Raw genomic sequence first — 12,216 nt, forward strand, 5'->3', positions numbered from 1 at the left:
AAAAGAAGAGGGGCGAGGGGAGCAGGATGGAGGAAGAGGGGAAGGAGGGAGAGGGGGAAGACCAGTAGAAAGGAGACTAGGAAGGGGAGTGGAGAAGGAGAGAGAAAAATAAAAACAAACAAGTAGTTTATTTTATTATACAATCCCAAAGTAGACTTCAACAAGTGGCTTACAAACAAATGGGTAGGATTTTAGTAAGGGAACAAAGAAATAACTTAGCATTCAGAGAATCAGCAGTCCAGTTCAGGTCAAGCTTAGAGATAATAAAAATATGCATTTCTCTTCATCTAGTTACCTGCCAATCCACGCACTCCACTTAAACAAATGGCACCAATTCTTATCAATTCTTCCTGAGTTGCTATGGTAAACAGCATGGGTGCCCCAACTATTCTGAACTAAGTCTTATTAAGCCCTGGAAGGCCTATTTCTCCCTTGTGGAAAATGGAAACGATGTAAAGAAACTTAAACTGGATTACTGAATGATGGGGACAAGCTCCAGGAAAAAGAAGCCAAGTTACTCAGCACCAAAAGCCCAGAGATGAATGCACCAGCCCACATTATCCAAAGAATAAATTGTTTTAAGTCAGTTAGTTTCAAGATGGTATGTTATGCATCAATTGATAACTACAGGCATTATTAAATCTAGAGAATTTTGAGGTTTACCTTCAAAACAGCATTTTTTTTTAATTCTCTTTAGCTTTCTCACCTCGAAGTATCCTTATGGCTTCCCTCTTCTCTGGCTGCTCCTAGCTTCAACCTCACCTCAGTCTCAATCCCAAATACCTAAGCTTTAAATGCTGAAGATCTGTAAGCTTGGTCTTGGGTTCTTGGCAGCTTATACTCAGCCCTAACCCACCTGTTCACAGGAATATTTAGATAACAACTTGAATATACCCAGCCAAATTCTCCTCTGAATACCAAATTCTTCTCTACTCAACATTCACTCTTACTTTTATTTTTAATACTAATTATTCACTTTGTATCCCAGATGTAACCCCTACCTCATTCCCTCCCAATCCCACCCTCCCTTCCTCCTTCTCTTCCCTGCCCCTCTCCAAGTCCACTGATAGGTAGGGGAGGTCCTCCTCCCCTTCCATCTGACCCTAACCTATCAGGACTCATCAGGACTGGCTGCACTGTCTTCCTCTGTGGCCTGGTAAGGCTGATCCCCCCTCAAAGGGAGGTGATCAAAGAAAGAACAGGCCACTGACTTCATGTCAAAGACAGTCTCTGTTCCCATTACTAGGGAACCCACTTGGACACTGAGCTGCCATGGGCTACATCTGTGTAAAGGTTCTAGGTTATCTCAATGAATGGTCCTTAGTTGGAGTATTGGTCTCTGCAGGGTCCCTGGGCCCAGGTATTTTGGCTCTGTTGTTCTCCTTGTGGAGTTGCTGTTCCCTCCAGGTCTTTCTATCTCTTCCTTCTTTCATAAGATTCCCTGCATTCTGTCCAAAGTTTGGCTATGAGCCTCAGCATCTACTTTGATACCCTGCTAGGTAGAATCTTTCAGAGGCCCTCTGTGGTAGGCTCCTGTCCTGTTTCCTGTTTTCTCCCTCTTCCGATGTCGATCCTATTTGCCTTTTTGAGTGAGGACTGATCATCTTACCCAGGGTCTCCTTCTTGCTTAGCTCCTTTAGGTATATGTTCATCCTGTATTATATGTCTAATATCCACTTATAAGTGAGTATATACCATGTGTGTCTTTCTGCTTCTGGGATAGCTCATGCAGGATATTTTCTAGATCCTACCATTTGGCTGCAAATTCCATGATTTCCTTGTTTTTAATTGCTGAGTAGTATTCCATTGTGTAAATGTACAACAATTTCTGTATCCATTCCTCAGTTGATGGACATCTGGGTTGTATCCAGCTTCTGGCTATTACAAATAAAGCTGTTACAAATATGGTTGAACAAATGTCCTTGTTGTATACTTAAGCATATTTTAGATATATACCTAGGAGTGGTATAGCTGGATCTTGAGGAAGCGCTATTCCTAACTGTCTGAGAAAGCACCAGATTGATTTCCAAAGTGGTTGTTCAAGTTTACATTCCCACCAGCAATGGAGGAGGGTCCCCGTTTCTCCACATCCTCTCCAGCATGTGTTGTCACTTGGGTTTTTGATCTTAGCCATTCTGATGGGTGTAAGGTGAAATCTCAGGGTCATTTTGATTTGCAACTCCATGATAGCTATGAACGGCTGAATATTTCTTTAAGTGTTTCTCTGCCATTTGGTATTCCTCTATTGAGAATTCTCTGTTTATTAGCTCTGTACCCCATTTTTTAATTGGATTACTTGATTTGTTGCTTTTTAACTTCCTGAGTTTTTTTAAATATATTCTCAGTATTAGCCCTCTATCAGATACAGGGTTGGTGAAGATATCAGAAGGTGAAAAGATCTCCCATGCTCATGGGTTGGTAGGATTAACACAGTAAAAATGGCCATCCCACCAAAATCAATCTACAGATTCAATGCAATTCCCATCAAAATACCAACACAATTCTTTACAGACCTTGAAAGAACAATTCTCAACTTCATATGGAAAAACAAAAAACCCAGAATTGCCAAAATGATCCTGTACAACAACAGATTGTCTGGAGGTATCTCTATCCCTGATCTCAAGCTATACTACAGAGCAATAGTAACAAAAACTGCATGGTACTGGCATAGAAACAGAATGGTGGATCAATGGGATCGAATAGAAGACCCAGAAATAAACCCACACACTTACAGATACTTGATTTTTTTACAAAGAAGCCCAAACCACACAATGAAAAAAAGACAGCATCTTCAACAAATGGTGCTGGTCTAACTGGATGTCTACATGTAGAAAATATGCAAATAGATCCATATTTATCACCCTGCACAAAACTAAAGTCCAAGTGGATCAAAGACCTCAATGTAAATTCAGACACACTAAATCTGTTAGAAGAAAAAGTAGGGAAGAGCTTTGAACTCACTGGCACAGGAAACAACTTTCTGCATAAAACAACAACAACAACACAATTAAGATCAACAATCAATAAATGGAACCTCATGAAACTGAAAAGCGTCTATAAAGCAAAAGACACTGTCAGCAGAACAAAACGACAGCCTACAGACTGAGAAAGGTTCTTCACTCTTATTTTTAAATATTTATTTATTTATTTATTATTTATACAGCAGTCTTCCTGCATGTATGCCTGCAGGCCAGAAGAGGGCACCAGAATTCATTATAGATGGTTATGAGCCACCACATGGTTGCTAGGAATTGAATTCAGGACCTTTGGAAGAACGGCCAGTTCTCTTAACCTCTGAGGCTTCTCTCCAGCCCCAATATTTACTCTTAAGTGATTTCAGATACCTTAAAACCATCCTAAGCCAGGTGTTGTGGTGCAGGCCTGTAATCCCAACACTTAGGGAGGTAGAGGCAGGCAGATTTCTGTGACTTTAAGGCCAACCTAATCTACAAAGCAAGTCCAGGACAGAAAAAGCTACACAGAGAAACCCTGTCTCAAAAAACAAAAACAAAACCCACTCCCCCAACCCTAAGCATTCTAAAATGAACTCATGATTTTTCTTCTTCCATAACTCTTCCAAAATCTAGGCCAGGAAATGAATGGCACCATCATTATTATCTACATAGTTCTGTAGCAGCCATTTTTCCTGACCCTTAAGCCTTAAATACAATTTCTGACAGTGACTTTTACTAATTTAATGTCCTAAATATTTCTTTAAATTGTGGGGCTAGTCATCTCTTGTACTACCACACCATCTCCTTGCTCAAATTGCTAAATTTAATTCAGCAGTGCCTACCTAGTCTTCCAGAACTTACTTGTCTTCTCTTCTTCTCCAACTACTACACAAAACTTTCAAGGACATTTGCCTGTCTTGTTCATGCTAGGCAAGCTCTCAAACACTGAGCTACCCTGCCAGAATACATCCCCCTACACTTTTTGTTAATGCTCCAAGTGCCATTAGACTAGTTTTAGTTTCTCATTCTAAAAGCATTTCCTTCAGAGGAAAACAGTCCCTCTTCCTGGGTCAATCTTCCTCTCTTCTGGTCTTTTCTTAGACAGAGGGTCATTCTGCAGCCCAAGTTGGCACAGGAATCCTTCTATCTCAAGTGCTAAAACTGCAGAACTGAGCCACCACACTGGCTTCTCTTCAGATACTAACAACCCATGACCTTACTGACTAGATCTACTATAGTAACTTTAAGCCCTCATAAAATATTCCTCTCTACTCTTCCCCAATTTGTTCCTAGTGCTAGAGGTTGAGCCCAGTACTTCACACATACAAAGATAGCACTCTTCCACTGAGCTAGATAACATTTCATATTCCTCCCTTTTAGGAGAATAAATGATGAATGCAAATTTACTTTCATCCACCTAATTATCTTTAATAATTTCCATTTTCTCCAGAACCTTGAGGCAGGACTCCTGTTCACTTTGCTTTCTATTCTATGCTTAGACTCTAGCTTATCTATCTCACAGAAGTTGTTCAATAAGTATGGCTGAATGAAAAGGAAAGGACTAATGATGTGACTGGCTAAACTGTGAAGGAATTGAGGAATCTACTCAACAATCGAAAGCAATAAGACAGTGTGAGCAGAATAAATACACAAATGGCATATATTAGAGAAATTCTGCCACTTGTGACAGATTAAAGGCAGTCATGAAAAGAAATGGGCCAACAAGAGGGCCAGCAGATAAAAATGCTTGCCACCAAAACCCACAAGGTAGAAGAAAAAAAACTGACTCCCAAAAAAACAACCTCTGCAGAGGCACCATGGCACGTATGTATTCAACTCACATACAAAACAAACCAAATACATATAATTAAAAAAAAAAAGACAGGACTAAAGAGGTAGCTCAACAGTTAAGCACATACTGATCTTCCAGAAGACCCGAAATCAGTTCCCGGCACCCACATCAGACACCTCACAACTAGCTGTAACGTGCTCCACTGGATCCAATACCTTCTTCTAGCCTCCTCAGGCACCTGTACTCATGTATAAAAACCCACACAGCCATACATAATTGAAAAATAAAAATAAACAAATGATTTGTTAAAAGAATGCACTAACACTTGTAGCATATGAGGCTCAAGGTCTAATCCTCAATGTAGGAAAAAAGGAAGGAAGGCAGGCAGGAAAGGAGGAAGGGAGGAAGGCAGAGAAGGAGAAGTGGGCATGTGGTGTGGGGAGGGGAATGACACTAAACAATGAAAAAAACCTGACACCAAAAACAAAGAAATGACATAGAGCCTGGTATTGTGTCCTACAACCCTAATGCTATCTATACTGCTACAATGAGAGGAAATACTTAGACATTCAAAACCATACCATATGACTTAAACTATAAACTAAGTTCTAAACATGTCCCACCAACACAAATCAGAACATGTTTCTCAAAAGATGTACACTCTTAAGAATGCAACTATATGTTAACTATTTCCCAAACATTCAGAATTGAGCATAAAATATTTAACCTGGAGTAAATAATAAACTATTAAGTCAGAAAGTTAATTTAAAGCATATAGATAAAGAAAACCAAAATAAAAGCTTTATATATCATTTTGGAGAGCCAAATATCAGTTTTAAAAAATCTCCATTTACTGAACTCATACAGTAATCCTAACTCCCATCAGATTCCCTGTTTTATTTAACAATCTAATACCTATAACCTAGACTCTAAGGAATGGCAACAATTTAAGGTATTTCTTTGCTTTCTTAAAGTTAAGATTGAGCATACACATTTTTTCCCCCTGAGCAGTAAGATGACTGAGTGGGTGAGGGTGCTGTCCTCACTAGCCTGAGCACTTGAGTTCCATGTAGCCCAGGCTGATCTGGAACTCACAGACAATCTTGTTACCCAGGCATTTCTTCTGACCAAATAAACTGCTACCTCCCACTTAAACCCAATCCTGAGGGTGCACAGATTACCTTAAAAGAAATTTTCAAACCCTGTAAAACTGTCTCATCTTTGTTCAGTGACAGCAAGGACTTTAACCTTAAAATGCTGTTATACTCATTCTAAAGACAAGAACACTACCCTTGTAACAGGAGAGAATATAATTAGGTCTCTAATTAGCTACAGAGCCAGGATTCAAAACTTGGTCTTTAACATACACTTCAATCTGTGCATTTTAAATAACTTAAATTTGAAGTGAATATAAATATGAATTCATAATCTATTTTCTCTTTTAGATAAGAAACTTCCTGTCTATTCACAAGGTGGGAGGAGGGAAATATGACACATGATATGACACATGATGAAACATCAACACAATAGTAAGAATCACTCCTAAACCAGGAGCATGGTCACTTGTTAAGCATAAAAAACCTGACCCAATTCTAAGTCTGAGGCAAAATATAAGCTTTGAACAAGCCATTATACAATAAAACAAAGAAAGACTCAGGTTTGTAAAAGTATAATGTCTTTATTATTCCTTTGATTCCAGATCTTTCCCCTACTCTAATCAATCCCTTGTTCCTCCTCCTACTAATCAACCCCCCCCCCAAATATACACACACACAAATCTCAATGTAACCCATACAGAGATTAGTTAAATTGTCAAGTTCTACCTGATGAATGCTGATATGGACTGTCCTATGTAAGTCTAGAATGAGCTTCATGTAAGGAAGCCAATTGCTCTCCAAAGTCTGCTGCTTTCTTGAAAGCCAAAGCTTAGTTGCAGGATGTTTTGTAAAATGAGCCACTTGACATCAACTATCCACCAAAAAGCAACCGAGACCCGAAGAACATGAAGCAAGTCTACTTCTGTGACTGCTACCCAGTCAGACCTACCTTTAAAATACAAGTCTCTTTGCTTTTGTTGTACTGTTTTCCAATTAGACCGCTAAATCAACTTAAAAGAAAAGTCCACCAACATTCAAGTAGAGCAGTGGCTCTCAACCTTCCAATGCTGCAATCATTTAATAGTGTCATGTTGTGGTGACCCCCTAACTAGAAAACTTATTTGTTGATACTTCATAATTATAATTTTGCTACTGTTATGAACTGTAATGTAAATATCTGATATATAACCCCTGTGGGGGGGGGGGGTCGACCCACAGATTAGAGACTTGTTCATCTGTCAGTTTGTTTACTGGAGAAAATATGCATTCAAAAAGAAAACAACCCTGTATGGTAGCAAGTGATACATGCCTATAATCTTAACACTTGGGAAATAAAAGAAGGAGATTGAATCTAGGCTACATGAGACCCTATCTCAAAACTAATGAAAATGATTATGTAACTTACTAAGGGGAAAACTAGTATCTCCAGTCCCAATTTCTCAGATTTGCTTAGGTAATATTTTTCAAGAGAATTTAATGCCTTCAGTGTTCTTTAAAGCTCGTCTCTCAAATACAATACTGCCTTAGTTAGGTAGTCTTTTATTCAAAAGAAATAAAAGACAAGAAGGACATTGTATTAGGTCTTTATAGATTTATTTCTGCTTCCTCCTTCCCAGTAGACACCTCCTTGTTGTTGGGTCTTCTACCTTCTGGATTTCACATTATCTATTATGAGGAAAGAAGGCAGACCCTCAACCACTCTTCTCTAAGGGCTTGCTTTCCAATAATCTCAATCTTTAGAACTTTTTCTAACTACTTCGAAGAACAGCAATTCTAAATGCAAGGACATCCAAACTAAAATTATCTGGGCATGCATAAAAGATATCCTAGGATTTATGCATTTCCTATGGTATCAAGCACAAGTCGATGGAAAAATAGGGATGGAGGATGGGCCAGGGTTGTAGCTCAGTGGCACAGAGCTTGCTACAGAAGCCATGTGAGGCCCAGGGCTCAATACCCAGAACTGTATATGTGTCATTCATATTTATATAAAAAATGCCAAAGAATACTGTTCATTTCAAAATGATAAACTTTATTTTGAAAATTTCACCTCAAATATATATATACACACACACACACATACATACATACATATACTCACACATACATACATAAGTAAGTATGAGCACCTAAGATCTGCTGAACCCACGTAAAACGTCAAGTACAGCAGAACATACCTATATTCCAGTTATAGATAGACACAGCAAGATTCCTGGGGTTTTCTGGACAGGAAGTTTAACTGAATCAGAGTTCCACTAGAGACCCTGTCTCAAGAAATAAGGTGGAAAGCAGGAAAGGAAGGTGCCCAAACGATCCCTCTGCCTACCACATGCATGTCCATAGAAGTCCACACACATTTAAAAAACATACACACACACACACACACACACACACACACACACACACACACACAGATACACACACACCCTTATCAAAAGCCAAGCAATTTAGTAATTTAGTTGAAAACTCCCCAAAACAACAAAGACAGGTGTAAGAGAAAGGGGAATTGGGAGAAAGAAAGGAGAAATAGCTGGGTATAGTCACAGCCAGCATGCTTGGCACTCAAGGACCAGGTTAAGCTCAACCTCAAGAGATTCCCCTGCCTCTACCTCCAGAGTCCTGAAATTATAGGCATGTGCCATTGTGCTCAGCAGTAAAGGAAATGCATTATAAACGAAAGAAAGAAAAAAGTTTAATTCAGAATTCTACTATCCAGGAAGACTTGAAATGGAATGATGCAAAGGGCAATGCTGGGAGAGACTGTGAAAGAGTAACATGAGTTCTAAACTGAAATGATCTACCAGGAGCCCACCAGCCTAGCACATTAAAAAAAAAAAAAAAAAAAAAAAATCACCCCTCAAGACAAATCACTGAGCCTCGAGCCCAAACATCAAAATACAAAACAGGACATTACAGGGCTCCCCAAACTATGGTCCAAAAGCCCTCTGCAGCCCAGTCTTATCTCTGAAAAAAAAAAAAAAAAAAAAAAAGTGTGCAGATATATTGTTTGAGTGCTTCCTTCCTACAATAGAAGAACTCAGTAACTAATAAAAACCACGTGGGTTGAAAATGTAATCATCCTTCTTTAAAATATAATTATACATTTTATATGCATATTTACACATATACACATATATATGTGCCACAGTCCATGTGTGGAGGTCAGAGAACAACTTTCAAGAGTGGTTCGCTTAGCTCCAAAAGGCTCTAGGGGCACTATTTAGTCCTTTAATTAAAAAGTTTACAAACTGTGAAGGCTAATCTTAATTATCAACTTGACACAAAAGGAAAAAGAAAATTCATTTGAGGAACTGCCTCATCAGATTGGTCTGTGGGCATGTCTAAGGGGATTTTCTTGATTGCTAATTGATGTGGCAGGGCCCAGCCTGATTACTGGAAGTGTCATTCCTGGGCAGCCCTGGATAGGACAAACAGCTAGGCAAGCCAAGGAAAGCAAGCCAGTAGGCTGCATTCCTCTGCAGTCTCTGTTTCAGTTCCTGCCTCCTGGTTCCTGCTTTGAGCTCCTGTCCTGGCTTCCTTCAGAGATGGACAAAACTTTTAAGATGTAATAAACTCCCCAAATTGGTTTTGGTGTTTCGTCATAGCAACAAAAAGAAAAATAGAACACAAATCTCATGTTACAGAGAAAGCAATTTTAGAATATATACACACAGAGATTAAGTACATATGATTTTCCTCCCAAATGAAAGAAATTGAATCCAGGGCCTACCGATTGTCTACAAGCATGCTATACTGAGCTATATTCCCTGTCTGAATATATATAATTACTAAACTTTAAAACGTACATACACCGGGAATGATACATACCCCATATAATTTAATACTACTAAGTAATTCAACAAAAAGAAATTAGGTCTCAGGACATCTCAGTTTACTCAAGTTTAGAAAATGAGATGAACTACTGGGTTCCATAAGTGCTTTACAATACAGAGAAAGTAATCTAAAGTTAAACTTCTCAAACTAAAATGGTCAAAACATTTCTCAAGAATTGTTTTTACTGTGATGAAAGACATTGATGAAAAATATAGTACCAATATTCTTCAAGTTTAGTTCAATAAAATATGAACTGCTTCACAGCTAATGCACTTTTTGTTTTTTTCATTTGGTTTATTTTTCAGTTTTCTTTTAAGACAGAGTTATAACTATGTAGCCCAGGCAAACTCATAATCTTCCTCCCTCCCCAATGCTGCAATTTATAGGCATGCACCACCATGCCCAGCAATAACTATGTTTAAAAAAAAAAATTAGGAGAGACAAAAGTCAAATGCAAACTTGTTCTAATCAACCTCTGAAGCTTAACTGCCTGATATTTAGTATGATAATAAGTATATAAACTAAAAGAACACTTCATGAGCTATTTTTTTAAAAATCTAGTTGTAGCTAACAACTCAATGCAATTTCACTTCGCTACAACAGAAAGGCTATGTCCTTTTATGAGAATAAATATTAAACTAAGGCTCTGAAGAGTATGGGAAGACCAAATTCCTCCCAATATGGCTGTTAAGCTCAGAAAGATAGCCTCTAGTAACTGAAAGTTGGGGTCTGATCATCATCAACAATGAATTAAGCTTCAAGTTAATTTACCAAATAAACCTGAATAATCAGGTTAGTGTTATCATTCTGTGTTGAATCAGATTCTCCAACAAAAAAAAGGCACAGTCCCCAGAGAGAACTACACTCTACTCTGCTCACCTTTAAGGCTTTCTCTGAGGCCTTCCGAGATGACTAGCATCAGACTTTTGAGGAAGGCTAGCCATTAGACAAGGCTTTTCCCCACGATATGACTGCTTGAAGTGACATCCAGGATCAGGTCGATCCTGTATCCAGGAATCATGACCCTCCCTGAGGCACCAGTCATCATGAGACAGTCAGTGCACTTTGGCACTTCTTGAAAACCACTGGGCTGCTCCTTTAGCTGAAAGGAAAAAAAACATCAAAACCACAACAAACAAAACAAGGGGGAGGGGGAATCAGTAATTCAATCTGAAAAGAGAGTGTGGGGGAAAAATATACCAAAACAGCCTTGTCTAGACCAAAATTTAGTCTTGCTTTGGTGTAAAAGCCAATGTTTCAAGATTGTTCTCCAGTCACTTCATGAAGTTTATTTTTAATATATAAATCTAAAAAAACTTAAAATCTACTGTATTACATCTGAAAAGAACCAGAAGTGGAAATAGAAACCAAAAGTTTAAAATAGTGGGACTAGAGCTAAGTAAATATAATCAACATATTTATAATTAACTAGAAGCCTAATGCTTATGTTAGTGTGGCCATCAGGAATTCCAATGTTAACATTTTTATTTTCTCAGACTTTAATCTGACTCAGGAAGGCAGACAATAACAAAAAAAGACTAAATTCAACAAAAAGTTGACCACACTGGGTATATATAGCTGCATTCAAAGCACTTGGAAGGATAAAGCAGAATAGCAAAATTGAAGGCTTACATAATGACACGTGTAAAGTTTTGAGGTAATTCTTTTTCTAGTGTACACATATAAAAGCTAAAGGATATGGAGCCCAGCCTTTAGGCTAGACTAGTTGGCTAGGGAACCCCAGCTATCTTTGTGTCTCTGCCCTTAGTTGCATAAAGAGCCCAGCGTTTTCATGGGATACCAACTCAGATCCTCAGTCTTTTACTGACTGAGGTAATTAATACTACCTACATAGACACATGTTGAAAGCCTAGAAATAGTGCTTACTAGACCATTCTTTTAAAATATGATTAAAAGCTGAGTTGGGTGTGATAATACACACTGTCATCCAAGCCCTGACGCAGGAGAGTGGGTGAGTTTCAAGGCAGCCTAGACTGACATATTAAGACACTGTCACAAACAAAACAAAACAAAACAAAACAAAACCAGAGACAAATCTATAGACTTCTTCCTAGCATAGTGTACATGTGTGCAAACACAACGCTTAAATTACTTTAAGAAATTCACAGAGCCCTTAGGAGGCCAAGGTTCTAGGATCAGAACCCTGTAAAATACTTTTCCTCTTACCTACCTACCTAACCAATCTTTGAAAGCCTGCCTCAGATACTACCAAATCTCTTCCAGTTTCTACCTGCCTGCCTAACCCTGGCTAAATTCCCACACACACACGATTTTTCTTGGGTTATCACATGTTGCCTACTCATTCTTTCCATACAGTGCCCTCCTTTAGTCTTCAGTCTTTGCTCACTCACCTGGCTGGCAGTGTAGCTTTGCTAAACATGCAAATTTAATAATGTGACTGGTCAACTTCAATCTTAATACCTTTTCCTGCAAATGTTAGCATAATAAAATTCTATATCCTTAGAACACTGTCAACTGCATTCTATGCATAATATTTAATGGATCTTATACTTTCCAA

The 12,216-nt window shown here is 38.5% G+C and overlaps 1 protein-coding gene across 3 annotated transcripts in view; it reads right to left on the minus strand.

The window, feature by feature from the left end:
- The window catches only part of Ints6 (integrator complex subunit 6), a 75,190-nt gene that overhangs the window by 35,124 nt on the left and 27,850 nt on the right, over window positions 1–12,216 (minus strand). Inside the window, exon 1 of one of the 3 annotated variants that reach the window (XM_021658350.2) lies at window positions 10,557–10,695. The exons of the other annotated variants lie outside the window; for them this stretch is intronic. The gene's annotated coding sequence lies outside the window, so the exon portion shown is untranslated. Of the gene's footprint in view, window positions 1–10,556; window positions 10,696–12,216 lie in introns of those variants that run through there. 3 annotated transcript variants of the gene reach the window in all.

This window comes from Meriones unguiculatus, chromosome 9 (genome assembly GCF_030254825.1).
Source record: "Meriones unguiculatus strain TT.TT164.6M chromosome 9, Bangor_MerUng_6.1, whole genome shotgun sequence".
NCBI classification, from domain to species: Eukaryota; Metazoa; Chordata; class Mammalia; order Rodentia; family Muridae; genus Meriones; species Meriones unguiculatus.